At 39.8% G+C, this 20,968-nt stretch overlaps 1 protein-coding gene across 22 annotated transcripts in view; it reads right to left on the minus strand.

The window, feature by feature from the left end:
* The window catches only part of FBXL13 (F-box and leucine rich repeat protein 13), a 277,460-nt gene that overhangs the window by 193,270 nt on the left and 63,222 nt on the right, over window positions 1–20,968 (minus strand). The gene's annotated exons all lie outside the window — the stretch shown is intronic.

A 20,968-nucleotide genomic window follows, 5' to 3' on the forward strand; every position in this document is an offset into this window, starting at 1 on the left:
TCCTGCTCCACCCTGCCTTGACCTGAATGCAAGATGCATGCATCCTGGTCTGCTCTCAGCAGCATAGGGAGGCCTGCAGTTGTTCAGCTGTGCAGTGACCGAGGGGCGAGTCTATTTGATTCAGGAATGAAAGAATGAAGTAGTATCCTTTGTCACTGATCTTAAGTCATAGTCTCCTATCAGCTGTATCAGATAATATGTCCACTTCCACCTATTTCTCAATTGGTTCCAAACTCAGATACGGAAGAGGGTGCCCTCTAAAACCTCAAGAACATCTGTGAGGAATATTTTCCTGGAAAAGAGGTTGGATCACATAACTCTAAAATTGCTGTATATGTAGAATTCAGTGACTCTTACTTTTCAGATACTTCTAGGACCTTCTAACTTAATGTCTCATTGACATTTCAAATTCAGTGAATCTAAAATTAAGTTTCTCTTTCCCCAAAACCAGTTGACTCTCCCAACATTACTGCACATCATAAGTAGCACTGGCTTCACATTCATCAAGATTTAAAAGGTTAAAGTTTCCAAATAATAGGTAAATTGGAAACATCCTTATCATGATTCCAAAGCAATGCCAACACCAGAGAGTGGTGGGTGAAAGCCTAGCTGTGACTGCCATGACCTAGTGAGAATGTAGGGCAAAGAGAGAGAGCCAAAGCCAACATCTGGAGGTACAGTCAGACCAGAGCCAACATCTGGGTGTGAGGAGAGAGCAAGAAACCTATCCTGAGGATAGAGAAATAATTCCCAGAGAAAAGAAACAGGAAATGTCATGCCACAGAAGCCCAGAATCAAGTGCTACTGAAAAAGCAAGACAAGAAGGGATCATAGGCAATCAGATTTGATGATTAAGAAATTCCTGGGACCTTGATGAGACCGAGTTTGTAATAGTGGAGCTGAAAAGAAAACATCATTTTTCATTCAATCATTCAACCAACATTTATTGGGCATCTACAGATTGTGAATTCAAAGCAGGTAAGACACTGTCCCTGTCCTCAAGGCACATATAGTCCAAGAAGAAAACACAAAATAGGCCATTATAGGAGAGTAAAAAGTATCTCAAGAGGGACTCTGGGAACAGAGAGGAAGGGTAACTAACCAAGACTGAGAGAGAGGACAGAGGATCAAAGGTAGCCTTCCTGGAAGAGATGACATCTGAGCTGAGCCTAAGCAGGACTGAGTAGGGCAAGGAAGAAGAGAAGAGAGCCTACAAAGAGAGCACGTGATGGGTGAAGGCATATGGCCAGAGAAGGTGCCTTGAACTTGGGTAACAGGGAGTAACTCCACATGGCTACAGCCAAGGGCTCCTTTGGAGCAATGATGGAGAATGAAGCTGAGAGGTAGTGGAGGCTAGAACTGGAAATACCTCATGCAGCATGTTAAAGCCAACAGAGTTCAGGAGAGATTTTAACCAGGAAGTGACATGAATAAATGTTATCTGAGAAAGACAACTCTGGTGGGCAAATGAAAAATAAGTCAGGTGGTCAAAGTCAACAGTCAAGAGTAGATGCCAGAAGACAAATTCAGCAGCTTTGAATTTGATAGTAATGTCACTAATAGACAATGAATGCCAGAGAGAATGGAGAGAAGAAAGAAAGTGAAATTACATGCTAAAAAGAAAAAAATATGCAGTAGGGGGTAAAAGAGAGAAGTCAAAGATATTTCCATATTCTGGCCAAGTCAACTGAGTAGATGATAGTGCCATTCATTGAGAAACAGGATACAAGAGAGAGGGTTGGACAGGATATAGGGGAAAAGGAAGGTTGGAGGAAGAAAATGATGAGTTCTGTTTTGGTAATGATGAATTGGCTTGTGCCTTTGGAACACCCAGGTAGAGACTGTTTAAAGCAGTTTTTGAGTGTCACAATGGGCAGGTGGGAGGTAGTGTCAAGAAGTCTACCAACACGTAACAGGAGAAAAATAGAATACTTAGAGAGCAGCATTGAGAAATGATTTATAGGAAAGGAGTGAGTCAAACACATTTTTAGACATGAAGGAATAAATCAATAGAAAGAAAGAAATTTAAGATCATAGGACCAGGGAAGGCATGGGAAAGAGCAAGTTGGCAGTTCTCTCCTGTTTAATGTTACCTTGTAGTGCAATAAAAGGAGGGCTGTCTTTGGAACATAAAACACGGACTCTTGAGTTAATTGATAAATTGCTTCAATGCAAATCACAAGCTACCTGAAACAGATGGTAAATTGCTAAAATAAATTAGGTTCCACCAACCATTCCAATGGAACATTGTATGGTATGGAAAGAAAAATACTTAGCAAGACAGGAAGCATGAGTCAGGAATAAGTGGTGCGCAGTGTGAGTCATGCCTGTAAGATCAATAAAGAAGCTGGCTCTGCTCCTGACTGCATTATTTCTGAGCCTCCTACCCCTCCAGTCACCCAGTCTCAATGCTGCCCTATCAGCCTCCTCACTCATTCTTTCACTCCACATACTATGGGTCCCAGAATTCTGTTAATGCTTTGGTTCTCACATGGGTCCTTTTTATTTCCCACTGATACTATCCTAATGCTCTTAGAGAAATCTGTCTACCTCCAGACTTCATCCAACCCCCTTGACCCACCCAGGGCAGGGGGAGGATGAAGGAAGAACAGTGAAGGGGGAAAAAGAACAGCTTTATAAGTCTGCCATCACGTTACTGGCTTGCAGTGGTCCCTCACTGTCTACTGGTTAAAACCCATCTGCTAAGTGGATACTCAAGGCCTCAACAACACAGACCCAACCCACCTTTCCAAACACATCTTGTTACTCTCAACTTAAACTCTCTATCATCTCCTTTTTACAAATGAGACAATTTAGAAACAAAAAGATTAAGCAGCATGCCCAGCCATAGCTGTCACACAGCTAGTGACAGAAGCGGCCACCCAGAATCCAGGGCACATTCTCCCCATTTCCATGTGGCTGCCTCTTACTGTGGTATAGTTTTTTGTCTTTCATATGCTAGATCATTTCGCAAGGGTGGTCCTGCTAAAATTAATAGAACTGCTTCTGCAATTTAAAAGTCATGAAAACTTTAGATCAAAATCACTTGTAAACTTTTTCCCTTTTTGGGAGGGGGATGGGGTCTCGCTCTGTCACCCAGGCTGGAGTACAGTGGCACGGTCACAGCTCACTGCAGCCTCAACCTCCCCAGACTTAAGCAATCCTCCCACCTCAGCCCGTCGAGTAGCTGGGACTACAAGACATATGCCACCACGTCTGGCTAATTTTTGTATTTTTCATACAGACACGGTATTGTCATGTTGCTTAGGTTTGTCTCGAACTTCTGGACCCCAGCGATCCACCTGCCTGTGCCTCCAGAAGTGCTGGGATTACAGGCATGAGCCACCACGCCCAGCCTGTAAACACTTTAACAGAGACAGCGATTAAGACTAAAGTGATGAAAGTGAGGTCTATGGGTAGAGCAATGTTCCACCAAAAATAAACTGTTCCCAAAGTGACTTCTAGATGTTTTGTTTCATTTGCTTTTTCACCCACACCACAACTTGAGCCAACATCCACATACTTCCTTGATAGAGCAATGTGGTTGTGGAACCTTTCCTTATCTGAAGTTCACACAGTACACAGCTATGAAACCTGGAACCACTGTCTGCATTGGTGAAATAAGGTCAGACTGACCCCTGAGGTTATCAAAACATAGATCTGAAAAGTCACTGGGAATATTCTTTTGTTTTACAAGTAATTTCAAGTAATTTAATCAAACAGGCCCGAACCATCTGGCTCTTTTACAACATGGTACTAGTTTTAATAGCTATCCAGGTTTCTTTTCTTCTCCAAGTGAGAAAATGAGTCATCAACACAGTAAAATCTGAAGGTGATTTTATAACCGTTTGCAAGTCCACATGACATATATCTTTTACAAACAAGAAGTAGTTGTTTAAAATGAAGACAACCCTAAAGCAACACTTACATTATTAAACTAATCAAGTAATTTTACATTTTAAGAAACTGCATTACTTAACTATTTTAGAGTTTCCAAATGCATCAGCATAAGGCTTTTCTCTGTGTTGCTTGCCAAACTACACAGAAGGAAAAAAAAACAAACTTGTATTTTCACGGAAAACAGTCTTTGCCAACCCTCCCACTAGCTCTAAGTTTGGCCAACAGTTTGACTGATAGTGTATGAGCCCTACCATCTGCTAACTAAGCAGCATTTCCTAACGGGTAAATGATACTAAGAAAACTGGTTGCAAAACAGAACCTGACTTGTTTTCATGAGTTGATGTAACTGAACTTAAAATGCAAGACTACAGTTTGTTATGTGTATTCCAAGAAAGTTCAAATTGCATCCCAATCCAAATTGCTTGTTTCAATTATTCCTTCAAAACATTAAACAGCCTGTATATAAAAAACCTCAATTTATTTAAAAAACTAACACTTATAAACATTTTAAATAAGGTTCAGACCAAATTCACATCACATTTTTGTTTTCACACCTTTCCTTCTCAAGTCCCTGAGAGTTAGTGAACCAGATTAAATGCCATTTAAAAAGTATGATTTAAAAAATTAATGTTGCAAATCTATTATACATTAATAAGCATAACAAACCCAATCACTCAAGATATTAGTCTTAGAATAATTAAATTCTAGGTTTATATGCTATTATATAAATCTACTCTTATTACTTGTGCATTTTTTAATGAACATTCTGCACATTATTTGGGGAAATTTTGAGGATATCTATAAAAATAATACTGGGTTTTTTTTCTGTCATACCAAGATTTAGTAACTTTAAAAAAGTTACCCTTGTTTTTTTAAGGACAGGACAACTAAACAGGTGTATAATATTCCTAATTATTGCTTTTTGTCTCATGAATGAAATATTAATATATATTCTATTTCTTTAGAATTCTCCAAGAGGAAAAAATAGAAAGATATAGAGGCTATAAGCTTAGCCAAGGACACAGAAAAACCAGGTCCTGCCCTCAGTTTTGTAGTTATCTGACTTTGGAGATGTGAAAAAAGTTATCTGAAAAGGAATTTAGAGAAGAGAGACTTTATTCCAGTGAACAGTTTCCAAACAGGGAAGACAAAGCCTTCAGTGGAAACAAAAGATACATAAAAGAAAAAAGGAAGGTTTCGCTTTTATAGTTAAAGTTCCCACCCAGCTTTCCACTCAGGTCCTCTTATGCAAATACAGGATTCAAACTGGCTTAGTTCTGATTGGTTGACACTTGCTGAGTTGTGATTGGTCAATGTTGCTGACTTCTGATTGGTCAGTGCAGGCTACACTCTATTGGTTGGTTCAGGCCATGTGGAGAGAAACTGTTAGCTATGACAACCCCAAAGTTAAGCAGATGTGCAGGTTTTCTGGGAACTCAGAGTATCTGTGTGAGCTCTAGTCAGCAAATGGCCACCTGACTCTATTTTAAATTTCAGCCCAGTTAGGTACTCAAAATTCATCTTGAGAGACTGGCTCTTTCAGATTCGCACATAAAATTTCTCAGATCCACAGCTGTCCCTCTTGTAAAAGGTAAAAGCTTAGCACAAACATCTCTAAGCTCTCTTCTAGCTTGATCATGCTATGGTTTGAGCACTCTGGTAGACTTTATAAATCTGGGCCTCAAAGGGCTCTATTTTATTTCCCATGAGCATGGGGGAAGCTGGGGTGAAAGAAGGCATTAAAAGCATAGTCGGCCAGGCACAGTGGCCCACGCCTGTAATCCCAGCACTTTGGGAGGCCAAGGCAGGCAGATCACGAGGTCAGGAGATCGAGACCATCATGGCTAACATGGTGAAACCCCATCTCTACTAAAAATACAAAAAATTAGCTGGGCATGGTGGCGGGTGCCTGTAGTCCCAACTACTCGGGAGGCTGAGGCAGGAGAATGGCGTGAACTCGGGAGGTGGAGCTTGCGGTGAGCTGAGATCACACCACTGCCCTCCAGCCTGGGCAACAGAGCGAGACTCCATCTCAAAAAAAAAAAAAAAAAAAATAGGCCAGGCGCAGTGGCTCACGCCTGTAATCCCAGCACTTTGGGAGGCGGAGGCAGGCAGATCACAAGGTCAAGAGATTGAGACCAACCTGGCCAACATGGTGAAACACTGTCTCTACTAAAAATACAAAAATTAGCCAGGCGTGGTGGCGTGCACCTGTAGTTCCAGCTACTGGGGAGGCTGAAGCAGGAGAATCGCTTGATCCCAGGACACGGAGGTTGCAGTGAGCCGAGATGGCGCCACTGCACTCCAGCCTGGTGACAGAGCAAGACTCTGTCTCAATAAATAAATAAATAAATAAATAAATAAATAAATAAAAGCATAGTCATAATCCATAACACCATAGCAGAAAGTAATCTTTAAAATGCAAAAACTGGCAATGATTTCCACTGTCCTGAGCAACATTCCCCAGCAATTCTACACATTTCCCATATTCTGAAATGGTTTTCCCAAAGTGAACCTAAAACTTAGATTAATCCAAACTCTTTGCTATTAGTTTAGGGTTTGGTGGGAAAATGGGGGTGAGGTAGTTTTGAAGATCAAAGGCCAAGAGGGCTGAAATTGCCCAAGGTCATATTGCTAGTAAACAGTTGAGACTGGATTCAAACCCAGTTCTCCCTGAGTCCTGAGCCTGGACTTTTAATCAATATATTGTCAAACTAAAAGATTGCTGTTGAGAAAATACATAAGTTCACAGTTTGTCATAATGGTTGCTGTTTCCATATACAAGCTTTTCTAGGCCCTGGATCCCATTACGAAATGATTTGCTAGAATGTGGGTGCTGTGGTTCTTCAGTAGTTGGCTTTTTTGGTCTCTGAATTGTTCACCATAGGGGTCTGGGATAGGAAAGAGCGTTAGACCAGAGTTCCTTTGCAGCACTGATATAATGACTTATTAAACACTTGTTTACTTCTTATCTGCTGTGATTGTTCCTTTGTTGTTGTTTTGCCTTATTACTGCAACCCAAACAACATCTTTTCTGGCAAGGAAAAATGCCCTTTTAGATACTGATGACTGGCAGTTCAAATCCACATTCAGTGAGACAGACTATACTGATTAACTCACTCAAACTCCACCCAAAGTCCTCTCCTCCCCAGCAGTTTAACAGGGCCTTGTGACAAAGTTCTAACCTAAAACACATCAATGAAATTCCTGACTGTGGGAATTTGGGGAAACTTTGGATTTCCTCATAAACAAATCAACAAACATCTTGCCTTTACCACTGTGCTTTTTCCCCTCTCTGGCCTGGTAAAAGAACATGAGGCTGGAGGTGGAACAGACATATTGCAATCATAAGACAAGCAAGAAGATCCTAAGGACTGTGGACTAACAAGATAGAAAGACTTCATTTTTATTGGTATTGTGGATGACCAGCCTTGGACTGCTTTTCTCTGCACATTGTGTAATATGAAACAAATAGCCCTTATTTCTTTAAGTCTTAACATTGGTTATATTTTATTATATTGGTAGTTGAAGACAGTGCTCACTGATATATTTGAGAATTACTAGACCGAGAGATCCATAAAAAGATGATGTGTTCATAAAAAACGTGAAGCCTTAAGATTTTCCAAAACCTTATCCCTTTATTCTTCTGTTCCAACCAGCACTAGAATATTTTTATAGTTATTGAAAGCTTGCCATTTATGTCTGTTCATCAAGAACTGCTTAGAGATTTTACTTTCAGACACAAAATGAATGGCTGGGGAAAACATTCATGCTTTTATTATAGATCTGCACCATCTTTCTTAACATTAGATTAGAACACCATGAAGTAATTTCTTTTTTAAAATGGATACATAATAGTTGTACATATTTTGAGGGTACACGTGATATTTTAATATATGCATACAATGTGTAATGATCAAATCCGGGTAACTGGGATATTAATCACCTCCAACATTTATCTTTTTATGGGAAGACTCCAGTTCTTCTCTTCTAGCTATTTTAAAATATACAATAAATTATTGTTAACTATAGTCACCCAACTGTACTATCAAACACTAATTCTTATTCCTTCTATCTAACTGTATTTTTGTTCCCATTAACTAACCACTCTCTGTCCCCCCATACTCCATACCTTCCCCAGACTCTGGTAACCACCAGTATACCCTCTACCTCCATGAGATCCACTTTTTTAGTTCCCACAATGAGTGAGAACATGTGATATTTGTCTTTCTGTGCCTGGCTTATTTCACTTAATATAATGACCTTCAGTTCCATCCATATTGCTGCAAATGACAGAATTTCCTTCTTTTTTATGCCTAATCATATTCCATTGGGTACATATACCACATTTTCTTTATCCATTCATCTGTTGATGAACACTTACGGTGACAGATACTCTTGGTCATTGTAAATAGTGCTGCAATAAATATGGGAGTGAGATATCTTTGGTATGCTGATTTCCTTTCTTTTGGATTTATACTCAGCAGTGAGATTGCTGGATCATATGGCAGTTCTATTTCCAGTTGTTAGGAACCTCCACATTGTCTTCCATATCACTGTACTAATTTACATTCCCGCCAACAGTGTATGAATGTTCCCCTTTCTCTGCATCCTCATAAGCATGTTATTTTTTGTCTTTCTGATAAAGGATGATATCTCATTGTGCTTTTGGTACGCATTTCCCTGATGATTCGTGATGTTGAACATGTTTTCATATACTTTTTGGCCATTTGTATGTCATTTTTTGAGAAATGTCTATTCAGATCTTTTGCCTATTTCAAAATCAAATTATTTGTTCTTTTTATGTTCTCTTTGCTATTAAGTTCCTTATATATTCGGGTTATTAATCCCTTTTCAGGTGGGCAATTTGCAAATATTTTCTCCTATTCTGTTGGTGGCCTCTTCACTTTGTTGACTGTTTTCTAATCCCTGAGCATGGGCTATCTTTCCATTTTTTGTGTGTTCTCTTCAACTTCTTTCATCAGTGTTTCAGCCTTCCTTCTAGTGATCTTTCACTTCTTTGGTTAAATTTATTCCCAGATATTTTATATTTTTTGCAACTATTGTAAATGGGATTGCTTTCTTGATTTCTTTTCAAAATTATTTGCTGTTGGCATATATAAATGCTACTGATTTTAATATGCCGATTTTTTTATCCTGCAACTTTACTGAATTTGATTATCAGTTCTAACAGTTTTTTGGTGGAGTCTTCATGTTTTTGTAAATATAATATTAGGTTGGGCACAGTGGCTCCTGCCTGTAATCCCAGCACTTTGGGAGGCTGAGGCAGGAGGATTGTTTGAGCCCAGGAGTTCGAGACTAGCCTGGGTGACATGGCAAAACGCCATCTCTGCAAATAATAATAATAATAATTAAAATTAAAAATATAATATGTCCTCTGTGAACAAGAATAATTTGACTTCCTCCTTCCCAATTTGGATACCCTTTCTTTCTTTCACGTAGTTGCTCTGGCTAGGACTTCCAGTACTATGTTGAATAAAAGTGGTGAAAGTGGGCATCCTTGCCTTATTCCTAATCTTAGAGGAAAGGCTTTCAATTTTTCTTCATTCAGTATGATGTTAGTTGTGGGTTCACCATATACAGTCTTTATTTTTTGAGGTTTGTTCCTTCTATACCCAAATTGTTGAGGGTTTTTTTTTTTATCATAAAAGCATGTTGAATTTTATTAAATGCTTTTTCAGCATCTATTGAAACGTTCATATGGTTGTCTTTGATTTTGTTAATGAGATGTATTATGTTTATTTATTTGTGTATGTTGAACCATCTTTGCATCCCTGGGATGAATCCCACTTGATCATGGAGAATGATCTTTTTACCATGTTGTTGTATTCTGTTTGCTAGTATTTTGCTGAAGATTTTTGCATCTATGTTAATCAGGGATATTAGCCTGTGGTTTTCATGTTGTCTCCTTGTCTGGTTTTGGTATCAGGATAATGCTGGCCTCATAGAACAAGTTTGAAAATATTACCTCCTCTTCAATTTCTTGGAATAGTTTCAGTAGAATTGGTATTAATTATTCTTTAAATACTTGGTAGAAGTCAGCAGTGAAGCCATCAGGCCTGGCTTTCCTTTAATGGGTCACTTTATATTACTGCTTTAATCTCATTACTTGCTATGGGTGTATTTGGGTTTTCTGTTTCTTCATGGTTCAATCTTGACAGGCTTCATGTATCTAGGAATGTATCCACTTCTTCTATGTTTTCCAATTTGTTGGCATAGATGTTCACAACAGTCTCTAATGATCCTTGGTATTTCTGTGGTATCAGTTGCAATGTCTCATGTTTTGTCTCTGATTTTATTTGGGTCTTCTTTTTTTCTTAGTCTAACTAAAGATTTGCCCATTTTATCTTTTCAAAAAAACAACTTTTTGTTGTGTTGATCATTTGCATTTTTTCAGTCTTAATTTATTTCTGCCCTGATCTTTATTATTTCCTGTCTTTTACTAATTTGGGGTTTGGTTTGTTCTTGATTTTCCAGTTTCTTGAGGTGCATCAATAGGTTGTTTATTTGAAATGTTTCTATTTTTTTGATATAGGCATTTATTGCTATAAACTTCCCTCTTAGCTCTGATTTTGCTGTATCCCATAGATTTTGGTATGTTGTTTTGGTGTGTTTTTATTTTCATTTTTTTAACTTACGATATTTAAAAATTTTCATCTTAATTTCTTCACTGACCAATTAATTACTCAGGAGTATGTTGTTTAATTTCCATGTGTTTGTATAGTTTCCAAAGTCATGTTTAGGCTGGGCATGGTGGCTCACACCTGTAATCCAATCCCAACACTTTGAAAGGCCAAGGCAGGAGGATTGCTAACACAGGAGTTAGAGACCAGTCTGGCCAACAGAGCAAGACCCTGACTCTATTTTTTCAATTAAAAAAAATTGAATGAATTTTTAAAAAACAATAAAAAACCAAAGTTGCTTTTGCTGTTTATTTCTAGTTTTATTCCATTGTGATCAGAAAAGATACTCGATGTAATGTCAACTTTTTGAATTCGTTAAGACTTGGTTTATGTCCTAACATATGGTCTATCCTGGAGAATGCTTTACATGCTAAAGAAAACATTGTATATTCTGCAGCAGTGACATGAAATGTTCTGTAAATGTCAGTTAGGTCCATTGGTCTAGGGCGTAATATCACTCCAATGTTTCTTTATTGATTTTCTGTCTGCATGATTTGTCCATTACTGAGAGTGGGGTGTTGAAGTCCCCTACTATTATTGTATTGCAATCTAGCTCTCCCTTTAGATTAATGTTTGCTTTACATATCTGAATGCTCCAGTATTGGATGCACATATATTTACAATTGTTATATCTTCTTACTGAGTTGCTCCTTTATCATTATACACTGACCTTCTTTGTCTCTTTTTACAGTCTTTGACTTGCATCTATTATATCTGATATAAGCATAGCTACTCCTGCTCTTTTTTGGTTTCCAATTACGTGAAATATTGTTTTGTTGTTGGCTGTTGTTTTTGGACAGGGTCTCACTCTGTTACCCAGGCTGGAGTGCAGTGGCACAATCATGGCTCACTGAAGCCTCAACCTCCTGGGATCAACCAATCCTCCCACCTCAGCCTCCTGAGTAGCTGGGACTACAGGCACATCCCCCCACACCCAGTTACATTTTTTTTTTGGTATTTTTTTTTGTAGAGACAGGGTTTCACCATGTTGCCCAGGCTGGTCTCAAATTCCCAGGTTCAAGTGATCCACCTGCCTCAGCATCCCAAAGTGCTAGGGTTACCGGCTTGAGCCACAATGCCTGGCCTGGAATATCTTTTCCTATCACTTCACCTTCAGTCTATATGTGCCTATATGTGAAATGGGTTTCTTGTAGGCAGTATATATCTGCGTCTTTAAAACAAAAATCTATTCAGCCACTCATTGCCTTTTAATTGGAGAATTTAGTCCATTTATATTAAACGTTATTATTGATAGGTGTGATGGTTAATATTAGGTGTCAACTTGACTGGATTGAGGGATGCCTAGACGACTGGCAAAGTATTGTTTCTAATTGTGTTTGTGAGAGTGTTGCCAGGGGAGACTGATATTTGTTTCAGTGGACTGGGTGAGGAAGAACCACCCTCAATGTGGGCCACATCCTATTGGCTGCCAGCACAGCTAGAACAAAGCAGGCAGAAGGAGGTGGTATAAATTTGCTTGCTGCATCTTGTGGTTCTCTTTCTTCTTCCCTGCTGGACACTTGCTTCCTCTCTTCCTGCCCTTGGACATCAGACTCCAGGTACTTTGGCCTTTGGACTCCGGGAATTTCACCAGTGGCTTCCTGGGGGCTCTTGGGCCTTTGGCCACAGAATGAGGGCTGTACTGTCAGCTTCCCTAGTTCTGAGGCTTTTGGACTTGGACTGACACACTATTAGCTTCTCTCTTTCCCCAGCTTGCAGATAGCTTATTGTGGGACTTCGCCTTATAATCATGAGAACCAATTCTCCCTAATAAACTCCCTTTTATATATCCATATATCCTATTGGTTCAGTCCCACTGGAGGGCCCTAATACAATAGGTAAGGACTGACTACTGCCATTCTGTTACTTGTCTTCTGGTTGTTTTGAAACTCCTCTCCTTTCTTCCTTTTTTTACTGTCTTCCTTTGTGCTTTGTCTGAATACTTACTTTTCTCTGGTGGTAATGTTTTAATTCATTGCTCTTTATTCTGAGTGTATCTATTACAGGTTTTAGTTTTGTCATTACCATGAGAATTACAAAAAAAATCTTATAGAAATGGCAAGTTATTTTAAACAGATTACAACTGAACTTTGATCACAAAGAAACAAAGTAAAAAACTTTAAAACTCTACACTTTAACTCAATTACCACTTTTTTTGTTGTCTGAATTCACATATTTTTATATTGTCTATATCTTAACAAGTTGCTATAATTATTATTTTCAATAGATTTATTTTTTAGCCTTCATACTAGAGATGAGTTGATTATACACCATGACACACTATTAGAAGATTTTGAATTTGTCTGAATACTTACTTTTGCCAGTGAGTTCTATACCTTCAACTGTTTTCTTTTTGCACATTAGTGTACTTTTCTTTCAGATTGAAGAACTCCCTTTAGCATTTCTTGTTAAGATGACTTTGGTGCTGATGAATTCTCTAAGCTTTTGCTTGTCTGGGAAAGACTATCTCTCCTACATGTTTGAAAGAAAGCTTTGTTGAATGTAGTATTCTCATTTAGCAGTTTTTTACTTCAGCAATTTGAACATGTTGTCCCACTCCCTCCTGGCCTATATGGTTTCCACTGTTTGCTGTTTCCAGACAAATCAGACCTCCTTTATGTGTTATTTCCTTCTTTTTTCTTGCTGCTTTTAGAATCCTCTTTGACCCTGACCTTTAAGAGTTTATTACATGCCTTGTGGTAGACTTAATTGTGTTGAATCTATTTGGTGATCTCTGACCTTCCTGACTTGGATATTTATATCTTTCTCCAGGTTTCAAAAGTTTTCTGTTATTATTTCTTTAAATAATCTTTCTAACCATTGCTCTTTCTCAACTCCCTTTGAATGACAACCACTCTTAGATTTGCTCTTTAGAGGTTATTCTCTATATCTTGTAGGCATTCTTCATTCCTTTTCATTGTTTTTCTTTTTTCTCCTTTGTGTATTTTCACATTGCCTGTCTTTGAACTCACTGATTCTTTTCTCTGCTTGATCTGTTCTGCTATTGAGAGCCTCTAATGCATTTTTTAGTTCAGCAAATGCATTTCTGAGTTCCAGGATTTCTGTTTAAGTGTGTTTGTTGTTGTTGTTGTTGTTTTGGGGTTTTGTTTTGTTTTTTTTTGAGACAGAGTCTCACTCTGTTGCCCAGGCTGGAGTGCAGTGGTGTGATCTCAGCTCACTGCAACCTCCACCTCCTGGGTTTAAGCAATTCTCCTGCCTCAGCCTCCTGAGTAGCTGGGATTACAGGCGCACGCCACCATACCGGCTAATTTTTACATTTTTAGTAGAGACAGCGTTTCACCATGTTGGTCAGGCTGGTCTCAAACTCCTGACCTCGTGATCCACCTGCCTTGGCCTCCCAAAGTGCTGGGATTACAGGTGTGAGCCCCCACACCTGGCCATTTTTTCTTGTTTTGAGACAGAGTCTCACTCTGTGGCCCAGACTGGAATGCAGTGGCACGATCTCGGCTCACTGCAACCTCTGCCTCCTGGGTCCAAGTGATTCTTGTACCTCAGCCTCCTAAGTAGCTAGGATTACAGGCGTGTGCAACACCTGGCTAAGTTTTTTATTTAGTAGAGATGGGGTTTTACCATGTTGGCCAGGCTGGCCTCAAACTTCTGACCTAAGGTAATCCACCTGCCTTGACCTCCTAAAGTGCTGGGATTACAGGCCTGAGCCACCATGCCCATCTCTTCTGTTTGAGTTTTTAAAACACTAAAAAGTTTTTAATCTCCTTGTTACATTTCTCTGATAAATTTATAAATTGCTTTTATGTGTTATCTTGGAGTTCACTGAGTTTTCTTAGAACTGTTATTTTGAATTCTCAGTGTGAAAACTCACACATTACCATCTTATTACCATCAATCACTAGCTCCTTGCTTTGTCTGTTTGGGAAGATCATGCTTCCCTGTTTGCTGTTTTTATGAATGTGTATCTGTGGCTTTGCACTGAAGAATTAGTAATTTATTTCAGTCTTGCTGTCTAGCTTGTTCTGCTTTTTCTAAGATACGGTTGTTTGGAGGTTCTTTGCAGTTTTCCTGCTGAGTTCCATTAATGCTAGATTGCTACCTCCTTTACAGCACTAGATGGTGCTGTAAGTCCATCCAGGTTTGTCTCAGTTCTCGCAAACATTCAGTGTTGACCATCATAGGTTGGCGGAGGAGGCCCCAGAGGGAACAGTCCAACTGTGTGAGAAGAACACTGGCTAGAGGTTTGTGCCCAGAGGACCCATGGAGTGTGCCTCTTACAGCATGGTGCAGCTGAACAGCCACTCTGATTTAGTGTCTCCTTTGGCTAAGATAAAGAGCAGAATTTCAAGGGCTGGGGTTGCTCTTTGTCTCTAACTGCTCTCAGGGGTTTTTCTCCCTACAGGCACTCACTATGCTTCTTGTTCCTTCACAAGAACAGTTTTCCTGCAAAGAAACTCAAGCCAGTGGGGAGGCTGGCTAGCTGCCTCAATTTCACTTTTTCCAGTGTGGAAATTGAGTTAAAGAGGAATTTTCTGCATGGTCCCTGGTAAATTAGAGGAGTGCATCACAGAGCAGTCCATTTCTCTTACTGTCTGCTGAGAGTTTTTCATTTCTTTGTACACCCAGGAATCAACTCAGCCTCAGACCTGAGTTCTGGGATACTGATGGTGATAATCCTGGTGCTCATTTTCAGAGGGAGAGAGTGAAGGCCAGATTGGTTCTACTCTGCCAGTTTGGAGACATTACTCCTTCAACTAACTTGTTAATTTCTTAAATCTTATGATATATTCACTTACTTGATAAATATTTTACATATGCCTGTAAATCAAGGAACATAGTCCTAGACCTCCAGGTATGATTCAGTATAGGTCAACAATTGAGTACCTTGGTTAAGAGGCAACAAAAATTATATTGACAAATAATCTTGTATTTAAAGTTAATTATACAGCTTTCTGTCAACTACACTTCATTTACTCAGAACTGATATTAATAATGGCCCAAAAGTAGACAATATCACTACCTATGGCAGAAATTAAATAACAGCATCTGATATAAATACTGCACATTATATAGGCAAAATTTCTTGAGAACAGAAAAGGAAGCAAAAGTAGGTACAGATGAAGGTACATTTGAAAAGAGGGTAGGGACATCAGAAAAACAGGATTGAGGAAGGAGGTAAGAAAGAAAGCTGAAGGCGTTCCTACCTGATGGCATATATTTTCTCAGTGAACAAGGATGGAAAGTAAAGGCAAAGAGCAGTGAAGTGGAGGATTTAGCATGATGAAAATTAAAGAGTTGTTTTAGTCTGCTTAGGCTGCCATAAAAAAAATACCATAGACTGGATTGCTTAAGCAACAGAAACATATCTCACAGTTCTGGAAGCTATGAAGCCCAAAATAAAGAAACTGGTCAATTCATTTCTTGCTGTGGGCCCTCTTCTTGATTTGCAGAAAGCCACCTTCTCATTGCATCCTCATATGGCAGAGAGAGAGCTCTGGTGTTTCTTTCTCTTCTTAAAAGGGCACCAGTTCTCCTGGATTAGAGCCCCACCCTTTTGACCTCATTTAATTTTTTATCAACTCTCCACAGGCCCTATCTTCAAATATAGTACATTGAGGACCAGGGATTCAACATGTGAATTTTGAGGGAACACAACATTCAGTTCAGAATAAGAGTTTAGACAGACTCTGTAAGAAATTGAAAAAAAAAGAAGAGACCCATAGAAGGACAGTCAGAAACTATTATGGCTGAAGTTGGCTACCATGCAAGTTCAGAAAACTATAAACAGTCACCCACAAGGTAACTGGTACCAGGCTATCTTTCCCAATATAAAATATTAAAAATGGAAAAAATATATGAAACAACTGCTTTTAGATGTGGATAACAAGGCAGCACAGTATTGTGATCTCCAAAAGAAGGGGAAAAAAAAATGACACAAGATCTATGATGGCCCAGGTTTACTACTTGGGGGCGTATATTAGCTACTTATGATAGAAGGGGTGCCAGACAGTCTCACTAAGCCAAGAAGACAGATCTTGGAATTCAAGTTTGTTGAGGCTGCTGGAATTTTAGGGCAGAAAAGTGGGAGCTACACAGAATGAGAGCTTGAGAAATACGCATATGGATCTTCTTGAGTCTTTGACTGTATTCTAAGCTGTGTATGCACAGATTGAGACACCATGAAGCTGAACAAAAAATATCTACCAGGGACAAAACATGTATCAGGGACCTGTAAGCTGAGTCACTAGTACAGTTCATACAGGATTGAGAAATTTATAAGTTAAAACAAACCAAAATGGAGATGTGTCATTGAATACTTGGGGCATTCAATAAAGACCCAGAAATGTCCATGATAGAAACAGAGATAAACTAACCTTAGTGTGAAAGTTACTCTAGATTTTCCCTTAAAATGCTTAAATATAAATGGAAAAGATTAAACTTATCTTCAAGTAAATTAACTGACTACCAGCACAAAATTCAACTCTCTTCAAAGAAGAGACATTTAGACACTCAACAATATAACCTATAAGATTATCCAACATATAATAAAAAATTACTAGATTTGTAAAGAAGCAGGAAAACGTGACAAATAAGTAAGAGAGAAACCAAAAATAGAAACACACAGAGAAACTGCAAGGATAACAGAACTAGTAAACAGATTCTTTAAAATAGTCCCTTATTATAAAAATGTTCAAGGACACAAAGAAAAAAAATGAACTTAAAAAGAAGGGAAGTGGGATTTTAAAAATGAACCAAAGGAAACTTCTAGAGATTAATACAATATCTGTAATTTAAAAGTTCACTGGAAGAGCCTAAAAGCAAATCAGACACTTGCATTAAAAAATTACTAAACTTGAAGAAATAGCAATAATCACTATTCAAAATGAAGCACAGAAAGAAAAACAAGGCTAACAAAAAATGAACAGAAACTCAATGACCTATGGGACAATATTAAGTTATTTAAGTTATGTAATATTTGTATAACTGGAGCCCCAAAAAGAAGGAGACAGAAAAATAGCTGAGGAAATAATGGCTGAAAACTTTCTAAATTTGCTAAAAATATAAACCCACAGATCCAAGAAGCTCAATGAACTCCAAATAGGACAAGAATAAAGAAAATCACATAAAGGCACATCATAATCAAACTGCTCAAAAGTCAATGATAAAGAAAGAAAGCTTAAAAGCAAGAAGAAAAAAAGACACATTACTTACAAAAGCAGAAAAAAAAAATTTAGCCCCTAACCGATTTAAAGCAGTGCTAGCCAGAGGATGATGGAATTATATCTTAAAATAGAATGAATAAACTTAAAAAAACCTGTCAGCCTAGAATTCTATAAATAAAGGCAAAATGCTTTTTCAGAAAAATAAAACTGAGAAAACTTAGCACTAACAGACTTGTGCTTCAAGAAATGTTAAAGGAGGTTCTTTATGTTGAAGAAAAATAGCTCCAGATGAAAACTCAGATCTAAAGAAAAAGAGCACAAAAAATGAACAATTTGTGGAGAAATATAAAATAAGTTTTTCTGGGGTTTTAATTTCTTTAAAAAATAATTGAACCCCTTCCGTTACCCTTTTCCTTTCTCCTTCCCATAGAGTTCAATCCTACAGTCATTAGATTGGGCCAAGCAGAATAGACATCCATGCCAGATGAAGGGTATGGGAGGAGCTGAAGTGGCCCAGGGCAGGTATATCAGAACAAGTATGGAAAGGAGGGTATCCAATCAGTGGGCCATCCTGGCACAGGGTTTGGAGCTCAAGAAGGGTGAGGAGGGTGTCTCCCAGGAGGAATGGCCCAGAGTGAAATATCAGAGCCCAAGTGGGAAAAGGAAGGCAATGAGGAGGCATGGCTTATTGCAGGGTATTGGCGCCCAAGGCTGGTGATAGATGGAGCCCAAGAAGAAGTCCACTGCCCAAATCCAAGTCCCGTGCCACTGAGATGATGCCAGGAGACCACGTCTATGGTCTTTCTAACAAAAACGCCTAACATTAGTCTACTCATGCAGATATTATACATAAAACAAGCCCAAATTGAGAGACATCCTACAATAAAACATCCCTAATCTTTATGTCAAGGTTATGAAAATTAAAGAAAGATTGAGGAACTATTCCAAACTGAAGGAGGCCAAGGAGACATGACAACCAATTGCAACATATGAACTGGACAGGGTCCTCTTGATAGAACATTTTGGGACAACTGAAGAAACCTGAATTGGGAGGATTTTGATGATCAACTGTAAAAGCATGCCCTGTTTATAGGAAATACATCAATAATATTCATGGCATCATGTTGGCAACTTACTCTCAAATTATTCAGGAAAAAACATTCCTTGTACTGTGTTTGCAACTTTCCTATAAGTTTGAGATTGCTAAAAATGAAAAACGTATGCTGGATAAAATATAATTGATTTTTTTTTCTTTTGTGAGACAGAGACTCACTCTGTCATCCAGGCTAGAGTGCAGTGGTACGATCTCGGCTCACTGCAACCTCCACCTCCAGGGTTCAAGAGATTCTCCTGCCTCAGCCTCCCGAGTAGCTGGGACTATAGGTGCACACCAACACACCCAGCTAATTTTTGTATTTTTAGGAGAGACAGGGTTTCACCATGTTGGGCAGGCTGGTCTCAAACTCCTGACCTCAGGTGATCTGCCCACCTTGGCCTCCCAAAGTGCTGGGATTACGGGCGTGAGCCACCGCACCCAGCTTATAATTGACTATTTAAAGCAAAAATAAATTATACTGTCGAGTTTATAAATCTATAAAAGCAAAATAAATGACAATAATAGCACAATGCACAGGAGGGAGAAAATAAAAGCATACTCTTGTTAGGTCCTTTAATGTAAAGTGGCATAACATTATTTGAAGACAGTCCATGGTATCTAAAATGCATATTTTAAATCCTAGAGCAGTCACTGATAAACAAAGGAACATTAGCACTCAAAGGCATAGGAGTTCACAGGAAAAAAAAAAGATAGCTGCATGAGTGTAGGAAGGAGTGTGATATGGCTTAGAAAAACAACTAAGAATGACATATTAATACGACATTTAAAAAGACAAATAGGTGAGGGGCCAAGATGGCGAATTAGAAGCAGCTCATGTGTGCCACTCTCACCGAGAGAAAACAAAAGGGCTAGTGAACACTGACCCTGCAGGCCAACCATCTGAGAAATCACATTCGATCCATCAAGGCAGCAGGGGAACACAGATTGCAGAGAGGAATGAAGCTGGGGACCAGTCTGTCTGGGCTCAGCATGGAGCCAGGGGAACCACTACATGAGAAAGGGTGAGTGGGTGAGAGTCCCCAGGGGGATTCACACTGTTCACAAGGACTTGTGCAAGACTCGGAATGGGAGAATCCCCCTGGTTTCCCCCAACACCCTGCTACCACACTTTAGACTGACGCAGAAAGCCAGTCAGACATTTTTGAGGGGCAACTCCTGAGTGCAAGGGGACCTCTACAAGGCTTGGGCCCTGGAGCAGAACAGCACCAGCACTATAGCCCCAATAGAGGCTGCAGTAGCAGTACCTGGAAGCAGTAAAATTGTTCCACCCTTCCTTGCCGGATAGGGCTAGGCACCAGTTTCCAGCCCAGCAGTCCTGCTTCAGCCCTTACTGAGCCAGCCACTCAACCCAACTCTGCCACTTGGAGCCCGCTGGGCAACACTTGCTAGAGCTTGCAACACAGTGGTCCCACTTTTGTGTGAACTCAGCTGAGGAGTGCAGTCTCCTGCTGTCCTAGGAAACACCTGGACAGTAGACACCTGCCCACACCATTGGTAGCCAGGCTGGCAATACCTGCTAGAGCTTGCAGCCCAGCAGCCCCACTTCTGTGTGAACTGAGCCAGAAGGCATACCTTCCTGTTGGCCCAGGAAACACCTGGATGGCAGGCAGAGCCCATGACCCCCCCCCCCCACCCCACTACTGGTAACCAGGTGCCAGAGCTTCCAGCCCAGTGGCCCTGCTTCTGTATGAACTTGAATGGAGGGCACAGCTTCCTGTTGTCCCGGGAAATACCTGTATGGCAGAGTGTGCAACCCCACCCACCCCCGCCACTGGTAAACAGGCAGACAATGCCTGCTAGAGCTTTTGGCCCAGTGTTCCCACTCCTATGTGAACTTAGCTAGAGGGCAGAGCTTCCTGTTGTCCCAGGAAATACCCAGATGGCAGGGTGAGCGTCCCCAGCCACCACCACCACCAGCAGACAGGTAAGCCATGCCTCCTACAGCCTACAGACCAGCAGTCCTACTTCTGCTAGAATTTGCTGAGAAGTGCAGCCTCCTACTGCCCTGGAAACACCTGGATGGCAGGGTGGGCAACTCCACCCACCCTTGCCTCTCATAGCCAGATGGGCTACACCCATTAGAGCTTCCAACCCAGCAGTACCACTTCTGCCTG

This window comes from Pongo abelii, chromosome 6 (genome assembly GCF_028885655.2).
Source record: "Pongo abelii isolate AG06213 chromosome 6, NHGRI_mPonAbe1-v2.0_pri, whole genome shotgun sequence".
In the NCBI taxonomy this organism is placed as follows: Eukaryota; Metazoa; Chordata; class Mammalia; order Primates; family Hominidae; genus Pongo; species Pongo abelii.